The following is an 18,487-nucleotide window of genomic DNA, read 5'->3' as shown; positions in this document are numbered from 1 at the left end:
AGCTCTATTTTTAGCTCCTGCGAAAAGTGCCAATACTACTGGAGAAAGGAAAAAAGCCTCTATTTTCAAAAACAATCTCTAAAGTTTTAGAGATAGAAAAGTTTGATAAAACCTTGGATAAAACCTTTCCCATTATTATAAGTGTAGAGAAAGCTCTTGCATTAAAAATAAACACTGAGCTCAGCGATAAACAATATCAAATAACCAGAAACTCAGCTTTTGTACATAATGTACATATTTATCCTATCTTGCACAACATTTTCGTGGAAAAATTGAAATGCTATCCTGAAAAGAGTACTCTTCAAAGCATGTTAAATCACGCAGTGAGTAGAATAACTGAAATGATTGACATGCCAAATTGTGGTCAAGGTAACGAAATATTTGGAGTTTTATATTGAAAAATTGGTTTTGGTGGAGCATCAAGCCAAAGTATTTATAAACAGAGGCAAACGAGGCAAGCAACACAAGTATAAAACTAAAGAGAGAAGAAAATCTTTTCAGTACATCTTTTGTGCATTTTTCAAAGTAGTCACTTTTGTAGACCTCTTCATCTACAATATAAAAAAAAATTCCAATTTTATCCAGAGAAGAAGAATCAGATCTAAAAAATCAAATAAATATCTTATAGACGTTTTGCAAAGTTTTCAATATTGAAAACTTGCAAAACGTCAATACGAAAAAATGGTGACCTTTAATATCAGCTATAGGATTGATCTTATAATGTTTGATAATAAAGTAATTAACGCACTTACAGAGACAAAATCCACTCAATCCTGCAATATGTGCAATGCTAAACCCAACGAAATGAACAATATTGATTTATTAAAATTAAAAACTGAGAATGAGTTGGCCTTGGGGCTCGGAATTTCAGCTTTGCAATGCTGGATCAAATGCTTGGAATTTATTCTTCGTTGAGTAATAAAATGGAAACTAATTAACAATTATCTGTAGACTTTAGAAAAAAAGAGTTTCAGGTATTCTTCAGAGAACGGTTAAGCCTATATGTTCATATGCCTAAAGCTGGGTTTGGCAATACCAATGGCGGCAGTACTGCCAGAAGAGCATTTAAAAATAGTGAAGTTTTTTCTGGAATTACTAAAGTTGATTGTAATACAACTAAAAGATTGCATAATATTCTCATAACCATATCTTTTGGATATTCTATTAGTATCAATGAATTTACACTTCACTGAAACAGCTAAACGTATAGAGAGTTTGTACGATTGGTATGTTATGCCTCCTACTGTACATAAACTGCTACTACATAATTCTTTTATATCACATAAGTTACCTTTGCCAATTGGGGTATATTCAGAAGATGTACTGGAGAGTTTAAATAAACAATTAAAAAATTCTAGACTTAAGCACATAGCAAAAATATCAAGGTTAAACACAATGATAAATCAGATGCACTACCTTTTAGTAAGATCAGATCCAAAAGTATTAAGCATGTCTTTTAGAAAACATAAGAGCTATCGAGGAAAGCTATTACCAGATGAAATTATTAAATTAATTGTAATGTAAATAATAAAATAAAAGTAATAAAATACAGGGGTTTTTTTTTCTCATGTATCAACATCCTTAAAAAAACCTTTTTTTTTTAAATATCAAATAAAGTAATGTATCAAGATAACGTAATTGACTTGAAGATTTTAAAACTTTAGGAAAAGTTATATTGTACGCGTATAGTCAACTTTAACGCGCGCATAAGCGAGTAAGCGCCCATTATACTTGTCGAAGCTGCGCGTAAAAAAAAATTTTGTTAACAAATTTTAAATCTTTGGCCCAAAAATTATTATATTGGTATACAAAACTATTTATTTATTAATTTTTGCCGTTTTTTGATCGTCCTGAGTCACTGTGCGACGCTGGGGGCAGGAAGGGGGCCTGGGGAAACGCCTTCTCTTCCCACATTTTTTGTAAAAAAGCTTTTTTTTTTGAACCTGTGGTCCAAAAAAAAAAATTAATTGTGGCTTAGCTCTATAGATCATACCAATATTAATCTTTTTTTTTATTTATGATCAGTTTTTATTTTGAGTACTTTAAAAAAAAAATCTTTTAAACTTAAGTAAATTGATTTTATAACTAGTATTTATATTGATTTTTTTAATTTTTTTATTTACAGATTTCATTAGTTTATTATGCTAAAAAATCTAATAAAATAAAAAAGTCTCGGAGGGAGAGTGAAGAAAAGTAAATTTATAAAACACACATTAACTTTTGGAGGTGTACTGTTCAGTAATATTTTACTATGTATAACTATATTTATTCTTTTTTTTTAATGTTTTTTTTTCTTTTATTTTCATTTTTTCTCTTTTTATAATTTAAATTGTGCTTATTACATTTTATTATATTAAATGTTCTTTTACATTTAATACATATCGATAGAATTAGTTTTATTAATTATAAGATCTTTTAGTTTTTCTCTAGGGCAATAAAATTGTCCAATTTAGAAAGTTCTATATTTTTTATAATAATATATTAAATTATTATATTTTATATTAATATAATAGATTATTATACTTTATATTAAGCTTCTACAATTTGATTGTATTAAAATTTGATAAAAGCAATAAGCATGTTAACTGAAGAAAAATCTATTAGAAGTGCGTCTCGATAATATCAGGTACCCAGTGCCGCCGAGAGAAACTTCGGGCCCAGGGTAAAAGCAATAAGAAAACTCACTATGATTAATCAAATACCCAGGACCGCTAGAAGCGTACTCTTGTCTCTAAAAATTAAAATTAGTCAAAAGTAATTAAATCTTTTAAACGTTAAAGTTAGGAAAAAATGTACAAAAAATGTTAAACACTGTTTCATAAGGCCGGGTGAATAAAAATGAGCAATTGCTTTTACTCAATAATTGTTTAGCTTTACGTGAATAAAAACTTTAGCAATTTTCGTTAAGTTTTTATTCACGTAAAGCTGAACAATTACTGAGTAAATTGCTTAACTTTACGTGAATATAAATTTGAGCCAAGCCGCTAAAGTTTTTATTCATGTAAAGCTGACCAATAACTAAGTAAAAACAGTTGCTCATTTTTATTCACCCGGTCAATAGTGCTTTGCGAGCCTTCAAAAAAAATAGTACCTTCTTGAAAAGTAATTTTTATAGCCATTTCGGCTTCAATAGATAAAAGTCCTAATTCATTTTTGCGATTTTGTATCATTAATATTAAAACGTTTTTTTATTCTTTTCAACACACTAAACGATCTTTCTGCTTGAGCAACAGTCAATAGAATTGTGCAAAATAGCCTTATTGCATTTATAATATTTGGAAACAGGACATTTTTTAAATTCCATTTAATAAATCAACGGACTGAAGAGAAATATTTTGTATATTGGCATCATAAATTGATTTTTAATATTTCATTTGCAAGATCGACAACATTTTCATACTTATTTTGTATTTCTCTGATCATCGAATACATCGAATACATCGAATACATCGAATATATCGAATACATCGAATAAATTGATTTTAAATGGAGTATTTCATTTGCAAGATAATTATCGACAACATTTTTATACTTATTTTTGTATTTCTCTGATCATCAAATACATCGAATAAAAAATTTATTTCTTTTGCAGCATTAAATCTTCTTGTCATATTTCCAAAAATGCTATCTATGAAAACATTGAACATATTAATTTTAAATTGTTCTCTCGGCTTCCTTTTTAGCTGTTCTTTATCTTTTAGTACATTTTTTTCGTGAAAAATTTGTGTTTATCTGAAAAGATGTACCCAAAAATCTCCATTAATTCATTATAGTGCCCTAACTCTCTCTTATTGCATTTAATTCAACAAGAAGACTTGACAAATTGGTTATTTCTACATCAACAGTTGCATTGCGAGCTTGTAAAATAGTACTTCTATAAATTATAGCTGCAAGAGCTTTGTTTCATACTCTTGACAGTACTAGGCATTTAAAAGATTCCATATAATTTTTCTTCCGTTATAATCTGATTGAGTTTCCAATGTTAAGTTTAATTCCAAAACAGAATCTATTGCTTTTTTAGTTTCATTAATTTTTTGAGCAAATGGTTTAACACTTTCAGTTCTTGTAGACCAGCGTGTATTTGACATAATGTGCAAAGAACACCCAGTATTACTTTTTTTGATATTTCCCATTTTTGTAGGCTACAACTAAATATATTGTATAATTTTTGTATAGTGCCAAAAAATCTTACAACTTGAATACAAGATTCTGCTGCATGAACACCACACAAATTTAAACTATGACATGCACAAGGAGAAAATATTTAATTTGCAAAATGCGAGCTTGTGCACCTTTATACGATTCACTCATGTTGGATCCTTTGTCATATCCTTGTGCACAACAGTCACTTATAAAAATATTGCAATAATCTTTGTAGCGTTTCAAGAATTAAATTAGCAAGAACTTCTCCAGCCTTCTTATTGCTGTCAACAAATGCAAGAGATCTTTCTATAATTACGAATCTGTTGAAATTAATAGTAACGTACCGTAAAATTTATGTAGTTTATTTTATATGCGCAGAATTGGGTGTTGAGTCGGGTGTCGGGTGTTGAGTCTATAATATAAGGGAATAATATTTCTCAGCTTCTCTTTCCTTTAAACAGGCTCTTGAGTAATGAGTACAGCATGATATGATTTCATTTTACAAATTCTTCTAAAAGCAAATTGTAATGACTTTAAATTTGTAATAATCCTAGAAAATTTCGATTGTTCGAATCTCCAATCAAATGAGTAACACCTCTTAAAGCTAATCCACGCTCAGCAAGAAGCACAATTACATCTCATAATTGTTTTAATATATCTTTTCATTTATGTGTCTCATTTTGTCCTTACTTTACTATAAGACAACCAACTGTGGTAGGTTTATTAAGACTATTTTCTAAATTTCGCCACTGGTAATAACAAGATTTATGGTTGCTAAATTTTTCATGGTCAGGTATTCTATCACATAATTTTTTGTACCCTTTATAAGCCTGCCAACCATATTCTGTAGCAAAAATTGATCTTTCCATCCAAAATTAAAAAAAACTATTTCTTTATTTTTTAAACGAAATCCTAATGAATACGAAGGGAACTGACTTCTGTGTTTATCTACAAATTATTGCAGGCCGTGGTTCTAGAATGCCATCTTCTATGTCTTTTGGTATGGCATTTAATTTTAACACTCTAATATCAATGTTGGCACAGTCAGTACAGAAAGAAAGTGTCAAAATATTAGATTGCACTTCGAATGCAGAAATTCCAATAAACTCTGTTTCATTTCTTGCACTAAAAGGGTCCGCGTCAATGTTTCCATTATTGTAGTTGTCATTGTTATGTGTTTTTGAAGAAATTGTAAACCCAAATTTTTTACTCTTCTTATCCCTCTAGAATTTTTTTCATCTCTCTTTTCGTTTATAGCACATATGTCAGTTCGCACTTATGCAATTGTTTTCAAATTCTTTAGGCGCACTTATGCCAATTCGCATTTTTGCCAGTTCGTACGTATGGCAGTTTTTGCAATAAGGAGCAATAAAAATCTTCCACGTCCACCCACCCACCCTTCCGTCTCCCCCTCAATGGCCATGCAGATACCAAGTAGTTTACTTTATGATAGAATTAGAAGCTTAAATCTGAAGTTACACTATGTTTCAGAATAGAACCTTTTTAAAATACTTTTTATGTGTTTAAAACTCATCATTAAAAGTATATTGTGCATGAAAAAGAATAATAGTATAAATTTAAAATAACAAAAAATGATTAAAAAAATAAATTAATTTGAAACAATGTTAAGCATCAGAAATTTTTTTGATTATGTAAAAAATATGAAGAATTATTTTTAGGAGTTTCTCATTATGAACTTATGAAAGACAGAATAATGATTTTTTATTAGGTTTAAAAACCGACACTTAATTTTAGTAGCAGCGGCTACTGATCTTTGTTATCAGCGGCTACTTAACGCATTTAAGGCGAATTACTAAAACTTAAATCAAAATTTTTCATAAAAATCTCATCTTCGACAATGCTTGTGTTTTAAAAAAATTTCTCAAAAATTTATTTCTTGTTTGTACACAATCTAAGACTTTAATAAAGTCTCTTTTTGAACTTCTCTAGGATTTTTTCCAGCCGGTTTGCTTCAAATTACTTTAAAACGTTCTTAATTTGGACATGATTATTAATTAAGAAATCTGGAACTTTTACAAAGTGTTTATCCATAAATTTTCTAATAAGATGTTGTTTTTTTACTCAAATTTATAATGTTCTCTACTTAAATAAGTAAAAGTAAATAAAATATGCTGGTAGTAGCTCTTTTTCTTCTATTTCTTTGAAAAATATTTTGTTGTCTAAACGTCTTTGTGTTTGTTAAAATAATTCCAGAATCGAACAAAGTATTTACTTAAAAATTGCATTCAAGAACTTGAGATTTCAGGTCTGGAAATTAAAGCTAAAGTTAGGATTCCATAAAATACCTCATTTATATTATATAAAATTATATTACAAAAAACCTTGATAGGCATATTACATCTTAAATAATTTTTAAAAGATTGCTTTTAGTCTACAGAAAGATTTTTGGTATTTTCCCTTTAAACAATATAATTGATTATCTTGCAGACCAGATATTTTACGGAAATATTTTGATTGTTTAAACTAACAACTGACTTACGGCAATTTCTTAAAAAGCACATTAACTACAATGAATATATGAACACAGATTTTTTTTTTCAGGTGGTCGGAACATCTTCAAAAATATGTTTAAGCATCTGAAAACAAACCCTTTTGGTTTTAATTGGGCATACATCGCATTGGTTTTGGATGGGGTAAGCTTTGTTGCTACGCTACTGGGTAGTTTTTATTTTTATTTCACCCTCATAACTTTTATATTAGAGAATTGACTTGTAATGATTTTTTTTAAATGTGTTGAGAACATCCATAAACTGATCAATTTAAATAATCCTGCTTCAATAATTTTGGATGGACATAGTCCATTAAGGTCATTCATATCCATTGGACATAAATGACAACTTCAAATCTAAAAGAAAACCGCCTAATTCTCTATGATTAACACAAAAAGTATAATTACTGCTTCTTATTAGAACAACTAAAATTTCTGAAAAGCAATATGCAAGTTAAATAATGTATTATGTTTGTGTCTTAATTAATTACAAGTCGCAAAAACTTTTCCTAAAAACTTTCGTTGCCATGGACTACCTTATAGTAATAATTCTAACTGTAATGTTTTTTTTAGAGTAAAAATAATACTATGCTAAAAATTACGTTAGTAATATTTAGGAAAACCTAATCAGTATTTTAAAATACTAGCTAAATTTACAGCTTTGTTTCCAACCATTTTTCAACTCATTTGTTGAGTTGTTATAGAAGAGGCCATCTTGCCCCATTCGTTTCGTTTTTGCCTACATTACAATATAACAAAATGACTTTTTTTAAGTAGTTCGTTTCTGTGAACATAGTTAATAGATTTCTAAATAAGTGTCATGTTTTGTGTCTCTGATTCAGCAATATTTTTTTATGAGTTATGAATCATAAAAAGATTAAGTAATTCTTTTTTATGAATCATGGTCAAAAAAAAATCACTGAATCTTATTTGTCAAAGTTAAAAGGATGGAAAAAATATAGTCAATGAGATGTTGTTTATTTTCATAATTTCGATATGGTTTTATTTTTACTTCGGACTTGTTCAGAATATGCATTAAAAGGAGTTTTCTTTCATTACACTCATTTTTATAAAAATTAGCAAGGTGCTCCCTGAAGTCCTTACCGTCTTATCACAGAACACCGCGTAAGAGCATTTAACTGGGATGATTACGCCTCCCTCCATACCAATGACGCTTATTGGGCTAGAGTCGGCGTCGATCTTTGGACCTATGTGTTCTGAGCCAGAACTCTAACCACTAGGCTCAGTGAATAAAAAAAAGTAATTGCTTACAAGTAATAGCTTTGAATAAAAGTAAAAGCTAAAAAACAATTGCTCAAAAATATGTGAATAAAGTTTTGCTTTTACTCACAAGCAATTGCTTCCACTTATGAGTAAATGCTTTATGCCGCTACCAATAGTAATCGTTTCTTTTATTTTTTTTTGTTTAAAAATGGCTGCTTTTAGTGTAAATTAGACTGGTAATAATAATTATAACTAAAATGAAAATAATGATAACAAATGCGAAAATAAGATATATACGCCTAACATATATTTGTAATCAGTCGGCAAATGTCAGCTGACAAAGGCTTTTTTCTTTTAGATCTTAGTCGTCTTTATAGTTTTTTTTGGCTTTAGTCGGTAAAAAACAAATACGTCATCCCCTTTCCTTTAAAATCTCTTCAGGACGGCCCTGTGTCCAATTATCAAAATATAGAACAAAAAGAAACTATTATAGGTGCTCGTAAAATTTAAAGCAGTTGTTCGCCGTTTTATGAGTTAAAGCTTTTTTATTCACGCTTTTTTTCCTATTTTTTCTAATAGCAAAGCTGCTCAACTAATTTGATTAAAAATAAAATAAAGATTAATCTTTATTAAAAATCGATTTTACAAAATAAAAAACAATTTTAATAAAATTTAAAAAAACAAGAAACTTTAAATTAATTTGAGCTGATCCATTGTCAGAAGCAGATTCGCGCATTTTGTGACGCAAAACAACACTTTAATAATTTTTTAATTTTTAGGAAACACGATTGACAAATTCAACATTTATAACTAATAGTTTCACATTGGCGACACATGTTGTTTTGGGTAGTTAATGCTTCTTCTCAAGTAGTGTGTTGTTTCTAGATTTTTGAATGTTGTACAGCTTCACTCAAATAAATCTTGCGCTTGTTTAGCTGCTTTGAATTTTTAGTCTCATTTTCTTACTTTAATTTCTCAAGCATCTTAGATGTTATTGACTGGCTTTCAATTCTGGAGATGCTGACTCCTTTTTTTTTTTTTAGATCTTAGTCGTCTATATGTTTAGCTGCTTTGAATTTTTAGTCTCATTTTCTTACTTTAGTTTCTCAAGCATCTTAGATGTTATTGACTGGCTTTCAATTCTGGAGATGCTGACTCCTTTTTTTTTTTTTTTTTTTGTGAGACAACATGTTGGTGCTATAAAACATTTTTTAAATTGCTTTGATTATTTTTTTAAAATGTTGAAACATTTAATAGGTTCGACCAAAATTCACTGGTGTTGCTCTTAGACTTTGAAGTTGACAAATTGTTGTAGCTTGATGTTGGACGATGCAATGATAATGTAGATTGGATTTAGAATGACGAAGCTAGCTCAAATGAAAATAATGAAGCATGTTGGTACATGAAATATTTAAGGGCTTGGTAACTTTGATTGATTAATTTTATTTTAAACAAAGTGGAAACAAACTAATGTTTTGAAACCCAGCGATTAAATGTGTAAATGCGTCACTGGAGCTAAAAAGCATTGTTTTTAGCAGAAATAATTTTTTTTGTTTAATTTTTGAAATTTTCAACTGCATAAAATTCTGTAACAAATACGCACCAAATCTTTTTTAACGTGTCTATACACTTAATTCCACACAACTACGTTGCAAAATGTAATGATTGCAAAGAGGATTCAAGAGAAATTAGAAGTTCAACTTATTGCCAAAAGCAAAGCTGAATCTGTTATGGTTCTTATTTATAAGCTATATAGAGATTTAAAGAATTGAAAAAATTTAAAGAAAACTGCAAACAAAGCACCTGTGAACAACCTTAAAATAAACAGAAACATTTGAAAACAAAAACAAAGATACATAATAATGTGATAAACTACTTTAGGAAGATATGATACAAAAGGAAATTCATACAAAAATTATAAATATATGAAAAAAAATTTATGCACGGAAATGAGAGATGTGGATCAAATTCAGGGACAAAAAAAAAAAAATCTGTTTTAACTCGTGCAATTTTTAAATTTTTATTTTCTAATAAAAACTGTTACGTAACTTTTCACAGTTAAAAAGTTAATTAAATGAATGCATTGGATTGTTATCTTAATTCGATTAGCTTATTCTAATTTTAACCAAGCGAATTGTTAATTTTAGCCTAACACCTGCTTTAATGTTACACATTTGCGATCGAAACATTAGGTGTATAAAAGTTATATAGACCGTCGTTAAATAAAAATTAAATATCTTAATTTTTCTTTACATAAGTAAGTTAACGGTATAAAGTCTTACTAAAGTAAGTTAACGGTATGAAGTTTTAAACGTTTATAAGTTTTTCACTAGTTCACGTTATTTGCATAACCCCGTCACTCACTAAATTTATTTACTCAGTTCTTTTAAATTTGTTGCTATAAATAGTTTTGTTTTCCATTACCAGTTTCAAAATACGAAATTTCGAAACACGATAGAAACATTAGGAAACTCTTTTTATTAATTTATTCCCTTATCATGCACTAACAATAATATATTGCACTAACAATAATTTTCTATTTTAACTTATTCGATTTTTAAATACAAGTTTTGATAAATGCCGGCGTTTATCTACAGAGGCGTCAACGCATTGAATAGTTTTAAAAGGTAGCGTCAACACCATAAAGCTATCATGTCTAAATAACTAAGAAGGGATGCCAGAAAAAAGTATCATTGATTAATCTGTCACTAAAATATTTCAATATCACTTAAACAGTAAAGAAAATTATTGCGCAAAATGTCTAGAAATCTATCTGCTTAGACTTGAACGTAAAAGCTCTATTTAAATTTCAGTTATTACTTTTCGGTAAAATTCAATAAATAACATTCATAGAGCCTGTAAACATTGAATTTCTTTGAATGTAAACATTGAAATTCTTTGAATGTAAACATTGAATTTCTTTAATTTTTAAAACCGGTTTTAAAAATTAACTGCTTTAGTTATGGTTAGACATCCAGCCGCTAAAGGTAGATGCCGAATCATAAAAGTATTTCTCAATTTTAAATTTTGTTCCGTCGCAGCTAAATATCCCAATAGTAAATTTACGTCAAAATATTATAAAAATAACATAATTTTATCAAAGGTTTCTAGACATAAGGTTAAGAAAAAAAGTAAACAAACAAAAACCAGTTCATTTATTCTTGGACTCTTTTTTAACAGTTGGTCGGAAATGCACTAATTTAGATTTTTTTTTTTTTAGTACATATTTTACACTACAATGTAGCAAGTAACCATTCCAAAATTTTTTAGTACATATATATTTTATAACTACAATGTAAAAAGTAATCATTCCAAAATAACAAATTGATGGTATAAATTATATTATAGATATATAAAAAAAAAAAAATATCGTAAGCATATCCAAAGAACAGTTGTATACAAGTTCGATATAAAATGATATAATTAAAATAAGATGATACGATAATAGCATAATATAAACGTATAAAGCTCCGATAAATATATTTCTAAATTGTTCCAAATAAAATACTTTACTATATCTTGTAAAATTTTGCATCTTGTGGTATATTTCAATAAATAATTATTTATCGAACTGCTTCAAATATTATAATTTTTTCAAAAGAGGAAAAAAGTTAATTGGAGTTACTTATACGTAGTCATAAGGAGCTCGTAAAAGAATTAAATTAGTCTTGTTTTTTTTTGCTTTTTTTGTTTTTTTAATTTTTTTTTTGTTTTTTTGTTTTTTAATTTTAGGTGCCCCAAAAAGTCCTTACGGTCTTATCACAGAGCACCGCAGAAAAGCATTTGAAAGGAAGTTCACGCCTCCTTCCTTAACGAATTTACAAAACTTGCCTAGAGGTGTCGTTGAACTAGGGATCTTTAGCTTCAGAGACAAGTGCTCGCATCTTGTCATCAAGTACTTATAGACTTGACGTTTAGTACACATAAAATCTAGAATCTTAAGAGTTTTATTGTTTCAAATAGTAATTTAAATTTTCCTGTCGCTCTTATATTATATTTGTTCAGGATTTTTTTTATCAAGTTTCTTATAAACTGCTTTGGTACTAGATCTAGTTTGCATTTAGACATGAAAATTTTATTTTGGTAAATATTTATTTGAGTGCTTTCATTTGTTTTAATAAAGGTCAAACTTGTTTTTGTTGTACAGGAGTCTTGAGGCATGTTTTTGTCGTAAATATAACGGTTCTAGCTTTGATTTGTGAGTACTACCACATACTATATTGGCATATATGAGGTACCTATATATAAAATTTTGACAAAAATGCTTTCGTTTTGTAGAGATATTTTCATCTATTAAAATCCCTAAAATTTGGCTTTCAGAGTTTAATAGTTATGCTTTCTATAATAATTGTTGGCAGAATTAGGATTATTTTTTTTTGTTGATTGGAGTAAAATAGTATGTATATATATATATATATATATATATATATATATATATATATATATATATATATATATATATATATATATATATATATATATATATATATATATATATATATATATGTATGTATATAATAAACTCATTAACACACCTCCATACTTATATTATGCCAAAGTAAACACGATTAAAATTATACCTTTTCACAAAATTGTATTTTTGTTCTACTATTTGTTTGTGTTTCTTAAGCCAAATAAAAATCCGATTATTCTAAAATAGTAATTTTTGTCTATGAATATTAAGACCTCTTAAAAAGATAGTATGTATGTATGTATGTATATACATATGTATGTATGTATGTATGTATGTATGTATGTATGTATGTATGTATGTATGTATGTATGTATGTATGTATGTATGTATGTATGTATGTATGTATGTATGTATGTATGTATGTATGTATGTATGTATGTATGTATGTATGTATGTATGTATGTATGTATGTATGTATGTATGTATGTATGTATCTATGTATGTATGTATGTATGTATGTATGTATGTATGTATGTTACATACATAAATACATACATATATGTAACATACATGTATGTATATATGTATGTTATACATACATATATACAACATACATACATACATACATACATACATACATATTATCTTTGTTGCTTATTAGGCTAGATCCGGCGTCTAAACTCGAACCTTTAGGTTCTGGGTCAGAACTCAAACCACTGCGGCTACGTTAAATTTCTTTAACTTGCGTAAAACTGCGTTACTTCGGAGTTTGCAATACTACGCGTTATTGGTTTACGAAATCTTTGATTCTATACTCTTGCAATTGCGTATGTAATTTCGCTGGTTACTTTAAATTTACGCTGTAAATATTTTTATCTATTTAATAGTATTCATATAAAGCAAGTAAAAGTTGAATATAGATAAGTCTATATGTCTATATTCTGCTCTTAATTGTATTAAGATCTAATCTACATTAACATCTACTCTTCCCTGTCTTCTTTTTTTGTAATGTTGCTAACCCAAAAATGCTTAACAAATATTTATAACTTATATCTTTTAATCTTGTTTTTCTTTTTTTATACTTGTTTTATATTTATAATGTCATTTCTCTATTGGAAGTTTCGAAATTAGTGAGACCATCGTGAATGTACACACAATACAAAGTTTTGCGATTACGCACATGAATAGAGACATGCGGGATTAAGTCTAAATACTTCAATATCTTAGCATTTGATTATATATATGTTTATTTTATCTAAAAGATTTTCATATTAGGAATTAGTCTGGAACTGGAAAAGTTGTTGAAAAATTAAAAGCAAAACAGCTGTTTTTAGGACTTTTATAGGACTTAAAGGGTTTTTCTTTGGTTTTAAAATGTATATGTGAAAAAAATCGAACAATTTAAGGTTAAGTGATATTAAGCACTTAAGCAAGTGTCTTGAAAAAAATTGATAATAAAAATATATTGCTAAAATACCACCATCAAAATAAAATCAACGTGATAATACTTTTTAGGCAATACTCGGTTGTAAAGAACAAAAGTTCTATATAGCAGAAGAACTTTTGTTCCTTTACATGCTTTAAAGTATATTATCAAAATTTCTTTATCCTAAATCTTTTAACAAATAAAATCATAAACGTTTAAAAATATAAAAAAAAGTTTGACCCATTGCTATGCTGTATGTTGCTATGTTGTGTGTTGCTATGTTGTATGTTGCTGTGTTGTGTGTTGCTATGTTGTATGTTGCTATGTTGTATGTTGCTATGTTGTATGTTGCTACGTTGTATGTTGCTATGCTGTATGTTGCTATGTTGTATGCTGCTATGTTGTATGTTGTATGTTGCTATGTTGTATGTTGCTATGTTGTTTTACAGATGTTATAATTTTGATAAAGAATTCATTAAATTTGTTAAATGTATTTAACAAAATATTAAATTACTTAAGTAAAAAAAAAAGTTTTACTCTAGATAAAATCCTTGCTTTTACCATTTATTTAATAATAACTGTGAATATGTACAATGACAATCTACGGAGCCTAGGTAATCTAGGTTTTCACTTCCGATTTATGTTGAAAATAAGTCTAATTTTGATTCTCTTTAAGTGTTTTAGAATCTACAATACTTTGATCGGTTTGTTAAGAAATAGTATCTCTTTGGATTTTTCTTTTAATTGTCTAAGAAACCTCATATTATGACCTGTCGTATTTGAAACTGTTAAATCAGGTTGATATTTCAATGTTAAATTATCTATTTTTTTATTTTGTAAAATTGGATTAGGTCATTACGTTCGCGTCTTTTTTCAAGAGTCGTTAATTTAAAGTAGGTCTAGTTTCATAGCTTCCCTTTCATTCATAGATTCCCTCTTATTCATAGTTTCCCTTAAACATATTTTGTTCGTGTTACTTTACCTTGTATCGTTTCAAAAGTTTTTAAAGAAATATTAGGTGGAAACGAGAATATAATATAAATTATATATAAGAGAAGCTTGCTATCACCATAGCTACCATTTGCCACTTAAGTTTAAAGCTTCTTATTTAAACATAAAAAAATAAATGCTGCAATTGTTGTGCAATATCAGGACAAACGGAAAAAATTTCCAAGAACATTAGTTTTATTATATGATACAATCGTATCATTTTGTGTCGTATTTTTTTACGTCGTGTCATACCATGCAACATTATACCACTATTATAAAATCTTAAAATTATCGAAAATTAAACGAAAGATATTTTTTCAACTAAAAAATTCAAATTATGGTTTATTTACAATATGATTAATTAAACGTTAAAACAAAGATTGTTTAGTAAAACAAGGATTGCTATATGAATCCTATGCTCCTTTTTTTTTTTCTTTCAAGTTTGTTTCAAGAGTTTTAGTTTTTATTTTGTTTGTCTTAGTCGTCTCTTACTCTTTCTATTTAACGGAGATTGTCAATACATTTATGCTCCTTACTCTTTCTATTTAACGGAGATTGTCATTTGAATGACGATCGCTAAATTTATATAGATCTTACTATTTACTTTTATGAATTTAATGTACATGTTTACGAAGGATTTTATCCTTTATACTATATCGGAGTTGTATTTTTAACCACTTTATTTTTAACTAGCAAAGCCCACATAGGGCCACTATAAAAAGATTGCGGTGAGTTTAATAATCCGTATCTTTTTTGACGCCTTGTCTGTTTTTATAGATCCTCTTTGTTTTATAATTTTATTTCCCTTTTGTAATTTTATTTTCTCGGATATATAGATGGCAAAATATAAATTAAAAAAAAAAAAAAAAAAAAAAAAGAAATTAAAGAATAAGTGCAAACCCCTAATAACGGGTAAAACGGGTAATGGATAAAATATTTTATAAAAACTACTTTACTTTACTTTATAAAAGTAATTTATTTAATTTATGTTGGTTTATGTTATTTTAGTTACTTAATTTAAGCTTTATTTTTTTGAAACTGCGAAACTTGTTGATGAATTAATAGTAAGAATGTAAGAACAAATTTATCCGTTAATTTTAAATGGCGACGTTTTAATAACTTATTCGGTTAACGTTGTTAATCTTTTGGACGAAGTGAACAGTTTTTTCTTTAAAAATGAGATGTTAAAATTTTAAAAGAACTCATTAATAGGCTTTTTTTGACTTAACAAATGAGGCATGGTAACTAGCTAATCAGTAAAAGTAATCAAAACATTAAGTCATTTTTAATTTTATTTTAATGTTTTAAACAATTTATAAAAAATATTTTTCTTATTTATTTGCTTTTTGATATAACTATTATTGCAATAATGAATATCGCAAATATTGGTCATCGAAATAATAATTATAATGGGTGGGTAAGAATAAAATATCAAAATATTTTGCAGACCAATGAAGAAATTTTTAATCTTCAGCTTTCTTTATACCTAATTCTGACTTTGCAGTTTTAGGCAATTTTTGTTTCCTAAATTCTTGAGCTTTAACTTTGTCTTTAATATTTTCCGTGAATCGTTTCATGGCTTATAAATATCATTAATATATAAGTAATTTGGATTCAAAAAATGTGCAAATAAAACAGTAACTATTTTAATGTATTTGAATCCGTGTAAACATGTTTTTAAACAGTAAAACGGCATTAGCTTTAGTGATAAACGTAAACAAACATGTCATGTGATAAACCTTGTGATTTCCATGTTTTTTTCCCAATTCTTAATGAAATTATCTTATTTTTATATATAAAAAATAAAGACTCAGAATCATAATCACGCAATATTTTTATTTTTTATATAAAAGTTAGTAAAATAGACCTGAAAAGTAATAAGTGCCAAAATTTACTAGTTGTACATTATCGAACACGTTATACAAATTAAACTTAGTTAATCTTATAATATATATATATATATATATATATATATATATATATATATATATATATATATATATATATATATATTATATATATATGTATATATATGTATATATATATATATGTATATATATATATATATATATATATATATATATATATATATATATATATATATATATATATATATATATATATATATATATATATATATATATATATATTATAAATATGACAAGCAATTCATATTGTTTTGAATAAAAAGTATTGATAACGACTTAAAATAGTTCCAGTTAGATTTTATTTATTTATTTTGACAAGCATAATCCAATTAGAGTAGTAATGAAGTCTGAAAATATTTCCTTGAATTGTATTTCGTTTTTTATTTGACAGTTTGCGCATGATTTTTCCGGAGGGTAAATAGTTTTTGTTTATTCAAATGAAATTTTCAAACATTACCGACGCGCACTCATAGACAGCTTCACTCGTCATCTCTGTACCTTTAGCAAACACTAGTAACCGGTATTTAATCGTCTAAGGTAACATGTTTTCATTCAATGTTTTCACTTAGGAAGTAACTCACCAAAAAAGCTGAAAGATGTAAGTATAACTTCATTTTACTTTGCTTCTCCAATGACCTTAATTCTTATAAAACATAACAACACCATATTGCTTTTTTTTTTTTTTATCTAGATTCCTAATTAAACAACTTTTTTTGCATCTTATATAGTATTATTGACTGTTATTTTTTGATTAAGGAAAATTATTACAGCAGTTATCATCTTTTCTGTGCTTTATGCAGAAGTATTTTGCGATGCTCCGTGTAAGAAAAATTGCAGCTCTGCATTAACCAGTTGTTTAGAAAACATACCTTCTACAGAAACACTTCCAATAGGGTATAACAAATTCCAAAAATGCAAAGAAAACGAAAGGTACTGCATACTTAGTTGTCAAAAAAATAGACTTTTTAAAAAACTAGCTTAACAACCACTTTGCGTTAATGAGTGTGACCACAGCTTAAATGAAAATATGTTGGCCCTTCAAAAAAATCAAAATATTCAGTCAAAATATTTTTATTAACTTGTAAATAAGATGTAAATACTTGTATAAATTATTGTAAATAAATTGTAATTATAAAAATACATAGTGCAACCACGGAGCAATGAATCAGTTGAACACGGAATAATAAAACCGAATTTAAATAATCATTTTGCGTCATTCAAATCGAAATGAATTTCAAAAGATGAAAATATTTTATTATATTTTAAAGTAATTAAACTTATTTTTAATAATTTTTTATATATTTGAATTTGTATAAAGATGTAAATAAACAGAGTAAATGAGAAATAAACACAGTCAATGAGAAAACTAGATATTTATATTTGTTTTATATTTATACTTTGATATTTATTTTCCATTTTGCATCAAGACTATTTTTAAACCCTGCGTAAAACTTGATTTATTTGTATATTTCCTGTATTCGCATATTTGATTTATTAGCGTATTTCTTGTGTTCGCTTAAACATTTAAATCATTTCAAATTCAGTTTTTAAAAAAAACATACCTAACGTATTTAAACTCCTAAAATATTTCTTCAGATATTTTAATTTTTTCTAAATAATAAAAACAAAACATAAATATTTTTAATACTTCTCTTATCTTGCATAACATATGCAAGCTACGATTTATGTTTATAATAAGTCTTAATTGGGTTTATTTTTATATATAATTTATTTTATATTATTGTATTATATTATATATATATATTATTTTTAATCTTTGAAAGTCATTTTCTTGTTATACGTTAAAATATGGGTAGAATTCAATAAATACGGCTGCGTATAAACTTTTTTTA

General features: G+C 27.1%; 1 long non-coding RNA gene across 1 annotated transcript; it reads left to right on the top strand.

Annotated features, from left to right (window-relative positions):
* The first annotated feature begins 16,953 nt into the window (after nt 1-16,953).
* LOC101237843 (uncharacterized) lies at nt 16,954-18,005 on the top strand. The gene is made up of 2 exons (XR_010638058.1): nt 16,954-17,232; nt 17,391-18,005. It is a non-coding gene; the product is annotated as an uncharacterized LOC101237843 (long non-coding RNA).
* Nucleotides 18,006-18,487: the final 482 nt, after the last annotated feature.

This window comes from Hydra vulgaris, chromosome 04 (assembly GCF_038396675.1).
Source record: "Hydra vulgaris chromosome 04, alternate assembly HydraT2T_AEP".
Lineage (NCBI taxonomy): Eukaryota > Metazoa > Cnidaria > Hydrozoa > Anthoathecata > Hydridae > Hydra > Hydra vulgaris.
This window is presented reverse-complemented; position numbering and strand designations above follow the sequence as displayed.